Source organism: Pinus tabuliformis, chromosome 3_1, assembly GCF_031772625.1.
Source record: "Pinus tabuliformis cultivar Carrire ecotype Pingquan chromosome 3_1, CPIR1, whole genome shotgun sequence".
Classification (NCBI taxonomy): Eukaryota; Viridiplantae; Streptophyta; class Pinopsida; order Pinales; family Pinaceae; genus Pinus; species Pinus tabuliformis.
In genome coordinates, this window is record NC_142301.1 from 116,837,501 (window position 1) to 116,848,129 (window position 10,629).

The following is a 10,629-nucleotide window of genomic DNA, read 5'->3' on the forward strand; positions in this document are numbered from 1 at the left end:
TTATTTTCTTGGTATTCAAGTTTTGCAATCCAAGGAAGGTATTTCCATTTCCTAGTCCAAGTATGCCTGTGATCTTCTACGCCACTTTCACATGGAAGACTTTAAGCCAGCCCCTTCTCCCTTTCAGTCTAGAGCCAAACTTTCGGTCACTTGTACTTCCCCTGAAGTTGATTCTACCTTATACTGTCAGCTTGTAGGAAAAATTTTGTATCTGACCCATACTCGTCTTAACCTTTCCTTTGTTGTTGGCCTTATTTCCCGGTTTATGCAAAACCCACATGAAAGTCATTGGAAAGCAGCTAAAAGAATACTTTGTTATGTTCGAGGTACAGTTCAGTTTAAGATTCATTACTGAAGTGAACAAAGTTCCTTCTAAGAATTAATTATTCCAGAAGACTTGGAATATCAAATTATCCATTAAGGATATAATTATTATATTAAATAAAATGTATGAATAAGAATGATAATGAATTACAAATGAGAACGAGAGGCTTGCTTATATACCAAGCAAGTGTCTCTTCATGAAGAGTCATGTCCTATTAGACATGCCTCTTCAACCTAATTACTAGCTTAACTAACTATTATTTATGATTATTATCTTTTACATTATATTTATATTATTTATATATTTTATTCGTTACATTGCCTCCTTCCTCAAAAAGCTTTGTCCTCAAAGCTTGTCGATGAAAAAAAGCTTGATCTCTTTTTCGGCTTTGAAAGTCTTTCTCTCTTGGAACAGTCATCTTCGTCGATACAAGCTGATATGATCTTCTTAGTGACAAACAAAATTGTCGCATTGAGAAGGGATCAGACCATCCTAGATTAATCTTCTGTATAGCATTCTGATCACTAAAACTTTGTAACGACTTGTCCTCGTAGTACTGGGTTGAGGTTACATTACTCTTTTTTGGAACATTAGTTTGTTGTTTCGGTTCTGACTGGTTCAAATATGTAGTATGGTTGATTCGTCTGTTCTCATGATTTGGATGCCGATATGGAACTTTTTTTGTTTGATTTTTCCTTACTGGGCATGTGCCAATTTTTATATTTTCTTCTGGCGAAGATGTTGTTGAGTTGGTTATGAAACATTCACTGGGGATGTTCATTGTTTGAACTGCAACATCCAAGCGTGTGTTTTCTTCAACTTGCTCGTCTTCTTCCTGAGTTGTGACATTCACTGAATCGATATTTTTTGTTTTGTCATCAACTTGAATTCCTACATTTGATGCTTCCTTCTTGATAAGTTGTTGGACTTGGCTTTCTAATGACTTCTTATCCTTCTTAAGTTTCTTAATTTGTGTCAGCAATTTTTCGCTATGGTTTTTAAATCGAGAAACTTCTTCATTTTTGTCAACATTGATTTTGTCAATTTCTTTTTGCATATTTTGTAATAGCTTTTTACCTTCTTGAGACATTACTTTTGAAATATCTGAGATATCTTCTAGTGTTACTGAATTTGGTTTTAGTGTAAAATCTTGGAGCGTTATTTTCTTCTTCTTGTAAGAAAATGTTAAAAACTTCTTCTTTGTATTTAGAATAAAGGAACCTAGAGTTTCCATCCAAGGTAACCCCAAAACAATGTCACTATCAATGTCAATATCGTCAAAACGTAAGGTTTTCACGGTGAATTTTGAGGTAAAAGTATAATCTCCAATATTTAGGTGTAAATTGCTTATATTGTATTGTTTGCCAAAAATATTTGTTTCAACTATATTTGATTCATGAATCACCAATTCGTTAACACATTTAGGACTAACATAATTACTTCTTTCAGCAGGACAGATAGAGATTATGATGTCCCTTCCCGCGAGCGATCCGTTGATTTGAAACAATGTATCAACATATTTACCAAAGGTTTCAAGAAACCTTTCATCTCTCATTTTTGGACTACACTCAATTTCTTTATCGATTGACTCAAAATGCCATTCAACTATGCAAAGATCCATTCCAACATCAGCACAATAAACACATTGAAATACACATGCACTTCATCAGAAAGCTCATTCATGACCATGTTCTTGAAGTGTAATATTGTCCAACAGATGATCAAGTTGCAGACATCTTTACAAAGGCTCTCACAAAGGCGAAGTTTACTAAACTTCGATTTATGGTTGGATTTTAGGAAGTTGTCACTAAGGGGGGATAGGCTCTAATGCCTCCTTCCTTCTCCTATTGTATCATATTTGTACATCCTTATGTAGGTTTTAACCCTATATAGAAATTACCCGCATACGAATTCTAAAACACAGAAAATAAACAATGTGAGAGCATAACACATAAAACACATATACACAGAGATTTTCCCCTGGATCCCAAAACTGGGACTACTAGCTTGATTTTTCATTATGTTCCTTTCAATGTTATAATACATATTTATACATGCCAAAGCATCTAATACCATGGACCAAAAACCATCGCATCCAATACCATGGACACAAAACCATCGTGTCCAAAAAATGTGTGCATCCAACCTCAAAAAATGACTAAGAAAACACTTGATATAGGCATAAAAACTACTCATCCTGACCATCAGGGGTAGAATCCATGAGAAGAGGGGTTGTTTCAACCATTTCCCAACTAAGAACTGCAATATAGGTAGTCAAAAAACTTACCTCTATAAGTAGGGAAATTGATTCATTAGCCTCAAAACCACCTCTAACTAATGAATCTACCTTATAAAACTATTTTACCATCTTATTTACATGCTATTTTATTAATTACATTAGTGAAAACATCCTTGAGGAGAGAGAATACAAATCCATAGTCAAAAAAGGTGAAATTTTGATTTTCTAGGCAAACTGGTCAAAAGCACAGTGCCACTTTCCACCTACTTTTGGAGGCGTTCCCCTTAACCAAATTGAGCCCAAGATAGCTCATTGGAAAGGTATTCAAGTATAGTTTCTAGAAAAACTATAATTCTTGAATTTGGAGGTCATTTCCCCCCTCGAGAATTGAATCTCCTAAGACTGCTTCTATGTGTCCAAAATGGGGCAGAGATGTCAATTTTTGGTAGTTTTTGTACCTTTTGGTGAACCAGATTTGCTCCAAAAGTTCTGAAAATTTCCAGGGTGCATTTCCTCATCCTCATAAATCCAAATATGCAAACCTTTTCTCCATCTGATGCTCTAGGCAAAAGCGCAACGCCAGTGGCACTGCACTTCTAGGCAAAATTCCTGTGTTAAAAATTAGAAAATTACAAAAATGCAAAAACTTTCCAAAATTTTCCCAAAATTGGCATGGGACACCACCATCAGTTGCTTTGATGGGCTAGGGAGGCTTCATCCAACATTCTCAATTTATCTTGCTTCTTTTTTCCTTCCAAAGCTTTCCTTAGCCTTGCTTTCAATTTTCTAATCCTCATGTTACATATTTTGTTGTGGGTCATGTAATGGTAGGCCATGTGGGGGAGCATATTCTTATCCCTATTGGCCTTCTCAATCAGCCCTTCAAGATGTATTTTGACCCTTTCAAGCCATGTTTCCCTATCATTCTCAATCTCCTGCTCAATAGGAGTCAATGGTACATGAGCCTCTTCGACCATTTGCCTGTGGATTGATGACGAAGAAAAGGCCACTTCCACACCTTGCGGAGCAAACACTTGCCTAGCAGTTGCAAAAAGTCTCCTTGTGCCTCTCTGATATGTTAAATACACTGGCACCTCAACAGTTTTGGTTTCCTTGGCTTTTTCCCTTATTTCTCCATGGCTAGAAGGTCCACCTTCTTCATGATGCACTTGTGAGAAGATTTGTGGACCTTTGAACATCTCATGAGAAATGAAAGTCTCCCATGGAATGTTAAGAAGGCTAAGCTGGTGTAGAACAATGATTTTAATCAAAGAGTAATGATAAATGTTGTTCAACTGCTGGGGGTATGATTTCCTTTGTACAATATGTGCCATTTTCTCAATGTTTCTAAACATGAAGTAAGGGAGATTCAACATCTTTACTCTAGTGAAATGCATGAGGAGTCTAATATGATAGGCATACAACTGGTAGAATCTGCCTCCACAAGTGAAAGCTTGATGATAATCCTCATCAAAGGAACATACCTATTCTCCAAAAAATTAAAGGGGAAAAGCCTCTTCACCTGGTTTCTGTATTGAGGCTTGATGTAAGGTTCATAGTAATCCTCATCAAGATCATGACCCTTGTACCATTTTTCACCAACATTAGGGATTCTGGTGGCCTTTGAAATGATAGTTGGTGATATTGTAAAGGTTACTCTGGCAAGTGTCACCTCATTGTTATGTAGATGAGTCACAAAAAGTCTAGCCAACTCATGGTGAAACTAAACTCTTTCCACCATTTCACAAAATTCAAAACATGCTTGATGTCTGAAACAAGAAACTACAAGTGGGCAAGCCTGTAACTCCCTCAAACTAGTGGGCTCCTCTCTGATGATTCTTCCTCCTTTATGGGGTTTCCTCTATTGCCTGTGCCTCTCCATGGAGCTGTCACTAAGTGTCTCTTCTTCATAATCATAATCATTGTCTCTGTCCATGTTTTCCTTTGGCTTGAACAATATGGTTATATATGGATAGTGTTATGGATAATTGATGTGGAGGAATGGAATGGGTAGAGTGTATGGATGAGGGGGTTTTGGAAAATGTGTGTGTGAATAGGGTTTAGGGAGAATGTATGTGGGAGTGATGTTTAGGGAAAAATAAAAAGTGGATAGAGTAGGAAATCAATAATAGAGTGAGGATTTCAATTCATGAGACAATTTGTAGGAAAAATAGGGTTTTGCCTTAGAAACTAGGGTTTTGATTTTGGGGGTGAAAAAATCACAAAAACTTGATGTAAAAACCCTAAACCATAAGAGATTTTGATGTACTTACTTGCAAGAGAGGTAAACATGGCAATTTCAGGTGAAATTTGGTGTTTTGAGGTGATTTGGGGCTCTATTGGGCAAAGTGCAATGCCACCTATAGGAGCGCAGTGCCGGCCTCAAAGCGCAATGCTTGTGTATTTTTACACTGCAAAAATTCTCCAGAAGCACAACGTTGACTTCAAAGCGGAACGCCACTTTTCAGAAGCGCAGCGTCTTTTGCAGGCAACGTTTGGAGGCTTTATCGATGTCCAAATTAGGCGTGGGATAGCGCGTTGGAAATATTGTCAAGTCTAATTTCTATAACATCTTGAATTTTTCAATTTGGAGTTTATTTACCCTGTAAAAAGTCTAATCTCCCAAGACTGGCCAAAATGTGCAGAATGAGGCTACCAAAATGCATAGTGCTGTTGCAGTCAACTTTTGAAGGTCTTCCTCAACTCCAAATTGAGCTCATGATAGCTCATTGGAAATATATTTGTGTCTAATGGTCATTTGACTCATCAAAAAGTCATTTTTTCATTACATCTAATAGAAAACTTGATTTTACCAAGGCCACTCCAGAGGTGCATTAACCCTCTTGAGGCAAATGATGTTTTTGACATTTCTCCCAAACCATGAAACCTGTGTAAAAAATGAAAGAGGTTTTTATTCTTGGGTCAATGATGGAGAAAAACCTCTCTCACTTTTGTCAAAGTCATCTTCTATTTCTTAGAAACATAGCTTGAAGAAAAATCGTCCCTTATGTGTGGTGAATGGCTTGATCCTTGGAATGAATTCTCTACAAATGATAGAGAACTGATGTTTGATGATATGAAATGGTCTCATACCTTCTGATATCTCTCATGCCCCCTCTGCTCAGATATCTCTTCTCCCATATCCAACCCTAGCTTAGTGGGAGAGGAATTTAGGGTTTTAGTGCTTGTTTCTCTTTTGCTTTTGCAGGTGAATTGGTGCTCATGATGACTTGATTTTTGCAGTGGCAGGTGCTTGGAAACATCATTAGATGCTTAGGAGTAGCTGGGAACCAATATTACATATGAAAACATGAAATTACATCATAAATAGAGATAAAAACAAAATGCTTTGTTTTCACTTCAAAACAAGTTTTGAGGTGAGAACTACATTAGGCTTTTGCAATAATAACTTATGACTTTGTTGATCATTACTGGCATCCTCATGTCTTTTTTGACCTTTATTAGCATTCAACCATCAATTTTGACGATGTTGAAAACCCTAAAAACTAATGATACCAAACCCTAAGACCTAATGAAATCAATTGCAAAGTGAACATGACCCATGATTGAAATATATGAAAGAGGATCGAAAAGTACAGATCATGAGGGAAAAAAATTGAAGAAAACCCTACCATCAATGAATCCATGACCTAATGGAATGCAACCTCATCAGAATGAGACTCCTACTATGAAATGCAAAATAGCAGATTTTGATCACTGATGGCAGTGTGAAGACACTGACACTAACAATTCCTACACTTCCAAGCTCATCTCTACAGGTGGTGAGCTTATTCAAATATGTAGAGATCATGTCGCCCTTTTCACACTTGATTTTCTGAAGCTTGTCCTTTAGTGCCAGCTTCCTCTAGTCACTATTGTTCTGATATAGATCATTCAATTTCTTCCACATTGAAAATGGAGTCTCCTTCCCATGGAGACTCGAGACAATATGGTCTTGAACTCCCTCCAGAAGAATCGTCCTCGCTCTCGCCATACATTTCTTCCATTCTGCAAATTCTTGGGCATTAGCTGCTGTTAGCTTGGGGACATCTTGATCAATGAAGTCCTTCAACCTGTTGTCCTTTAATACTACTTCCATGCGATCCTTCCAGGCTATGTAATCCGAACTCCCATCCAGGGCATACTCGAGTCTCAAGCCATTGAACGCCATTGGTGAATTTTGAGATGTGATAAGAAATCGATTCTGTACCTACCATCAAGAACTTCAAAACTTCGAACTTCTCCCTTATTTGTATAATATTCTCTGCTTTGATCACCTTAGCTCCAATACCATGTAGAAATTCTCACTGTAGATCACCTGATAATGCAATGTAACTAAAGCAAAATACTTGATCTACTTCTACAAACAAAATTGCGGAAACTTAATCAATTTTGACCAAGATCAAATAGAACACATATAACAGATGAAGAAGAAATCAATCACACATGAACACAGAAGAACACACTGTGGAAAGTCTCAGCTAAAAAAATCATTATCTGTATTATCATACAAGTGGAAATATCACAGGATTACACAAAGGTTTAGCTCTCAAGCTATCCAGCTCTTAGTACAATCCCTCACTGCTGCTCATAAATAGAATAGACAACACATGTGCCTTCCTTCAGTCCTCCAAGCCTCCTATTTCCTTGTGTAGTTTCTCTTGGGTCCTCAAGCTGCCACCTGTGTGGAATTACCTCACACACTGCTCACTAACCTTTGAAATAACTACGCAATCCTCAAGGAAAGAATTCCTTTTGCATGCAAGAGATATTCTCATGGGAATATTCTTGCAACTGATAGTAAATTGTCCCATCCTTTGATCTCAACTGGGTCTTTGTCTGAATTGACATGCATTAGTTATTTATGAGAGAATATTCAATTATCTGAAGTACACTAGTTGCATGCATGCATGAATTGACTAACTGAACTCACAATCAGTTCCACAAACTATTAGAACTAATCTAATTGGACTTAACTCAATTAAATGAGCTAACTAATTACAACTGAAAGTACAACTCATCCTGATCTCCTTAATTAAGGGATAACTTCCTCAATCAAAGGGATAACTGTTGCATGTCTTCACATAGACTTCATGTTTGATTTTATCCAACTAATTAACTCAAGATGAATTAATTAATTATTTTACAAATAGCTGTTGAGCTCAAATTTTAATTTTAATTCTCAATTTTGATTCAAGGACAAAAGAAAATTGGAATATATCCCGAAATTCTATTTATAGCAATGCTATTTTTAGCATTTCTGTTTTTTGTTATTTCTAATAGAGTTGGAGTATATCCTAAAATTCTATTTATACAATGTTATTTTTAACATTTCTATTTTTAGCATTTCTTGTTGCTATTTTCAACACTTAATTCGACTTCCTTTCCTTTCCAAAAAAATCCAAGAAAAGTTCTTGAAAATTAAAAGCTATTGTACCCAAAGATTGTAGCCATTGGAATCCTAGTACAAAATCTGCACCACTCATTGTAATGGAAAAAATTGGACTATTCAAGACATAATCTCCCATGGATAGCTTGATATTATGGCACTTTCTAGAGCAATTTATGGTTCCTCCATTTGCAACCATTACTTGACATTTTGGTGCTGGATATAGGAATCAATTCAATTCCTTGGCTATCTTACAATGAATAAAATTATGGGTACTACCTGAATCAATCAACAATATTACTTTTTTATTCTTGATATGCCCTTGTATATTGAGAGTTTGAGGAGTGGTAATTCTTGTCAATGCATTACAATATATGGTTAGTTTTGTTTCTTCTTTCTTTGGGATTGGTTCCTGGTGTATATCCTCTTCTTTTGATGTTTCTTGTTCCTTTTCTTGCTCCTCTTCCCCATCTATGTAAATTAATTGCTTCTCAACACACTTATGACCTTTAGTGTATTTTAATCACAATTGTAACAAAGTCCTTTTGCTATTTTTTCTTCCAATTTTTGTGGTGTCAACCTTGTAGGTAGTGGAAGTCCAAGAGCAACAAAACTTCCATCTTTATAGTTATGAGTGGTAGGCTTCCTTATTGCCATAATTTTGCTTTCATTTTTTCTTGCCAACTTGTATGCCTTCTCCAATGAATCAGGTTACCAAAGATGAACCTCATGTTGGATGCTATCATTTAAAGTCCCTATGAAGACTTCAATCCTATGCTTCTCTGGAATTTCATTTACCCTTATATTCAATTTTTGGATGTCCTCAATGTGCTTTTCCATTGAACCCTTTTGTTTGAGATTTATCAATTAGCTAAAGAAGGTGTTTCTCTTTGTATCCTCATAATGTGATATCATTTCCTTTGTGAAAATTGACTAGGCGACAAGTTTTTTACGAGAACAAATTCCTCTAAACCATACAAATTTATTCGATTCTAAATATAAATATGCAATACATACCTTTTGTGGCAGTTGCACATCATGTATATCAAAATATTTCTCCATCTATAGTATCCAAGTTACCAGATCCTTGCCATCAAATTTCCTCATATATATATTTGGAATATGATGGGTCTTCAATCCAATGTTAGAGTCTATGAAATCATGATTAACATTTATTTTTTTCTCATCATGAGTTTCCTCTACTACCTTTTCGGCATTAGGAAGCCTTTATTGTAGTGACTTTGCCCCACCTTCCTTCAAACCTTCCATGTATTTATTCAAATATTCCATGTTTTCATTCAATTTTTATTCTATACCATTTATCTTATTGATCATATCTTTGATCACATTCTTCAAATCATGCCTTCAATTTTGCTTACAAGGTGTTTCTATTTTCTTGATTCGAGTCATTCTTTTTCTTGATTTTAGCTGCTCGATATTGAATCTGCTGTATCTCTGAAATTTAAAATATTCAAGGTCTAAAATTGTGACCTACGGTAGCCCTTTGCATCATCTTTCTAATGCCACTAGTCTGATCGAAATTGGATTCTCCAAGAAAGGGTTATGCCCAATCTCCCAAGATAACTTGATTATATACTCTTTCATTAGAGTGAACTTATACGAAGTTCCATGTGTCACTGTTTCGACCTTCGAACCTAAAAATAATACAAAGAAAAGCATAGTCTGTCCTCTTTCTATAATGTCTAACGAAATTTCAATTTGATGCTTGAAGAGAATGTTGTGACAATTTTCCCAAGGTCACATTTTTGGGATGTAATTTGAGAGCTTGCAAAAACCTTAAATGTCCTGGATGATATCTCCGAAAATATAGTGCAACAAGATCTGAAATTTGGGTCTGACATTGAACACGATTTTCGATTAAATGGGTATTAATTTAAGAGTCTGAACCTTCGTAGAAAAACAATTATAGCGAAAATTCCACAATGACATATTTGAGATGGAATTATGGAGCTTGCAAAAACCCTAAATTCCTTAGATGATATCTCCGCAAATATAGTGCAAAGAGATCTAAAATTTGGACCCGAGGTTCAGAACGATTTCGAATCAAATGGGTTTTTTTTTTTTAGTTTCTAAAACTTTTTAGAGAAAATTTTATAGAAAAAATTCCATGATGACTTGTTTGGAGCAACGAAACCCTAGAATCCAAAGCTCTGATACCAAATGTTATGAAACCAACTCAAAAAAGATAGGAAATATAGATCAACAACTTTAAAATTAGCCTCTTCGAGGGGGAAACCTCCTTTACATTACACAAATGAACAATTTTTGGATGATACAAATGACAAAACCTCCTTTAGATATATATGAGCCTAAGGGGTTCAAACACAATCAGAGCCCACATAACAATAATATTGTAGGGGCACAACAATAACAATAGCGGGCTTCTATGGGGAATAATAATAACAACATGGGGACTATATGGGCACAATAATACAATAAGGGGGTTTCAGTAATAACAATAAGGGGTTATGTTAGTAGTATAGGGACCTAACATCAGAAGAGAAAAATGAAATGAGCAAACTGAAGCATAAAATATTGTGGAAGAAGACAATGATAAAACTATAGAAGATGAAGAGTATGGATTACATTATATTATTGATTAAATTTAAGTTATGCTTGGAAATCAAACCCATTTTTTGTAACTATTAATTAGTT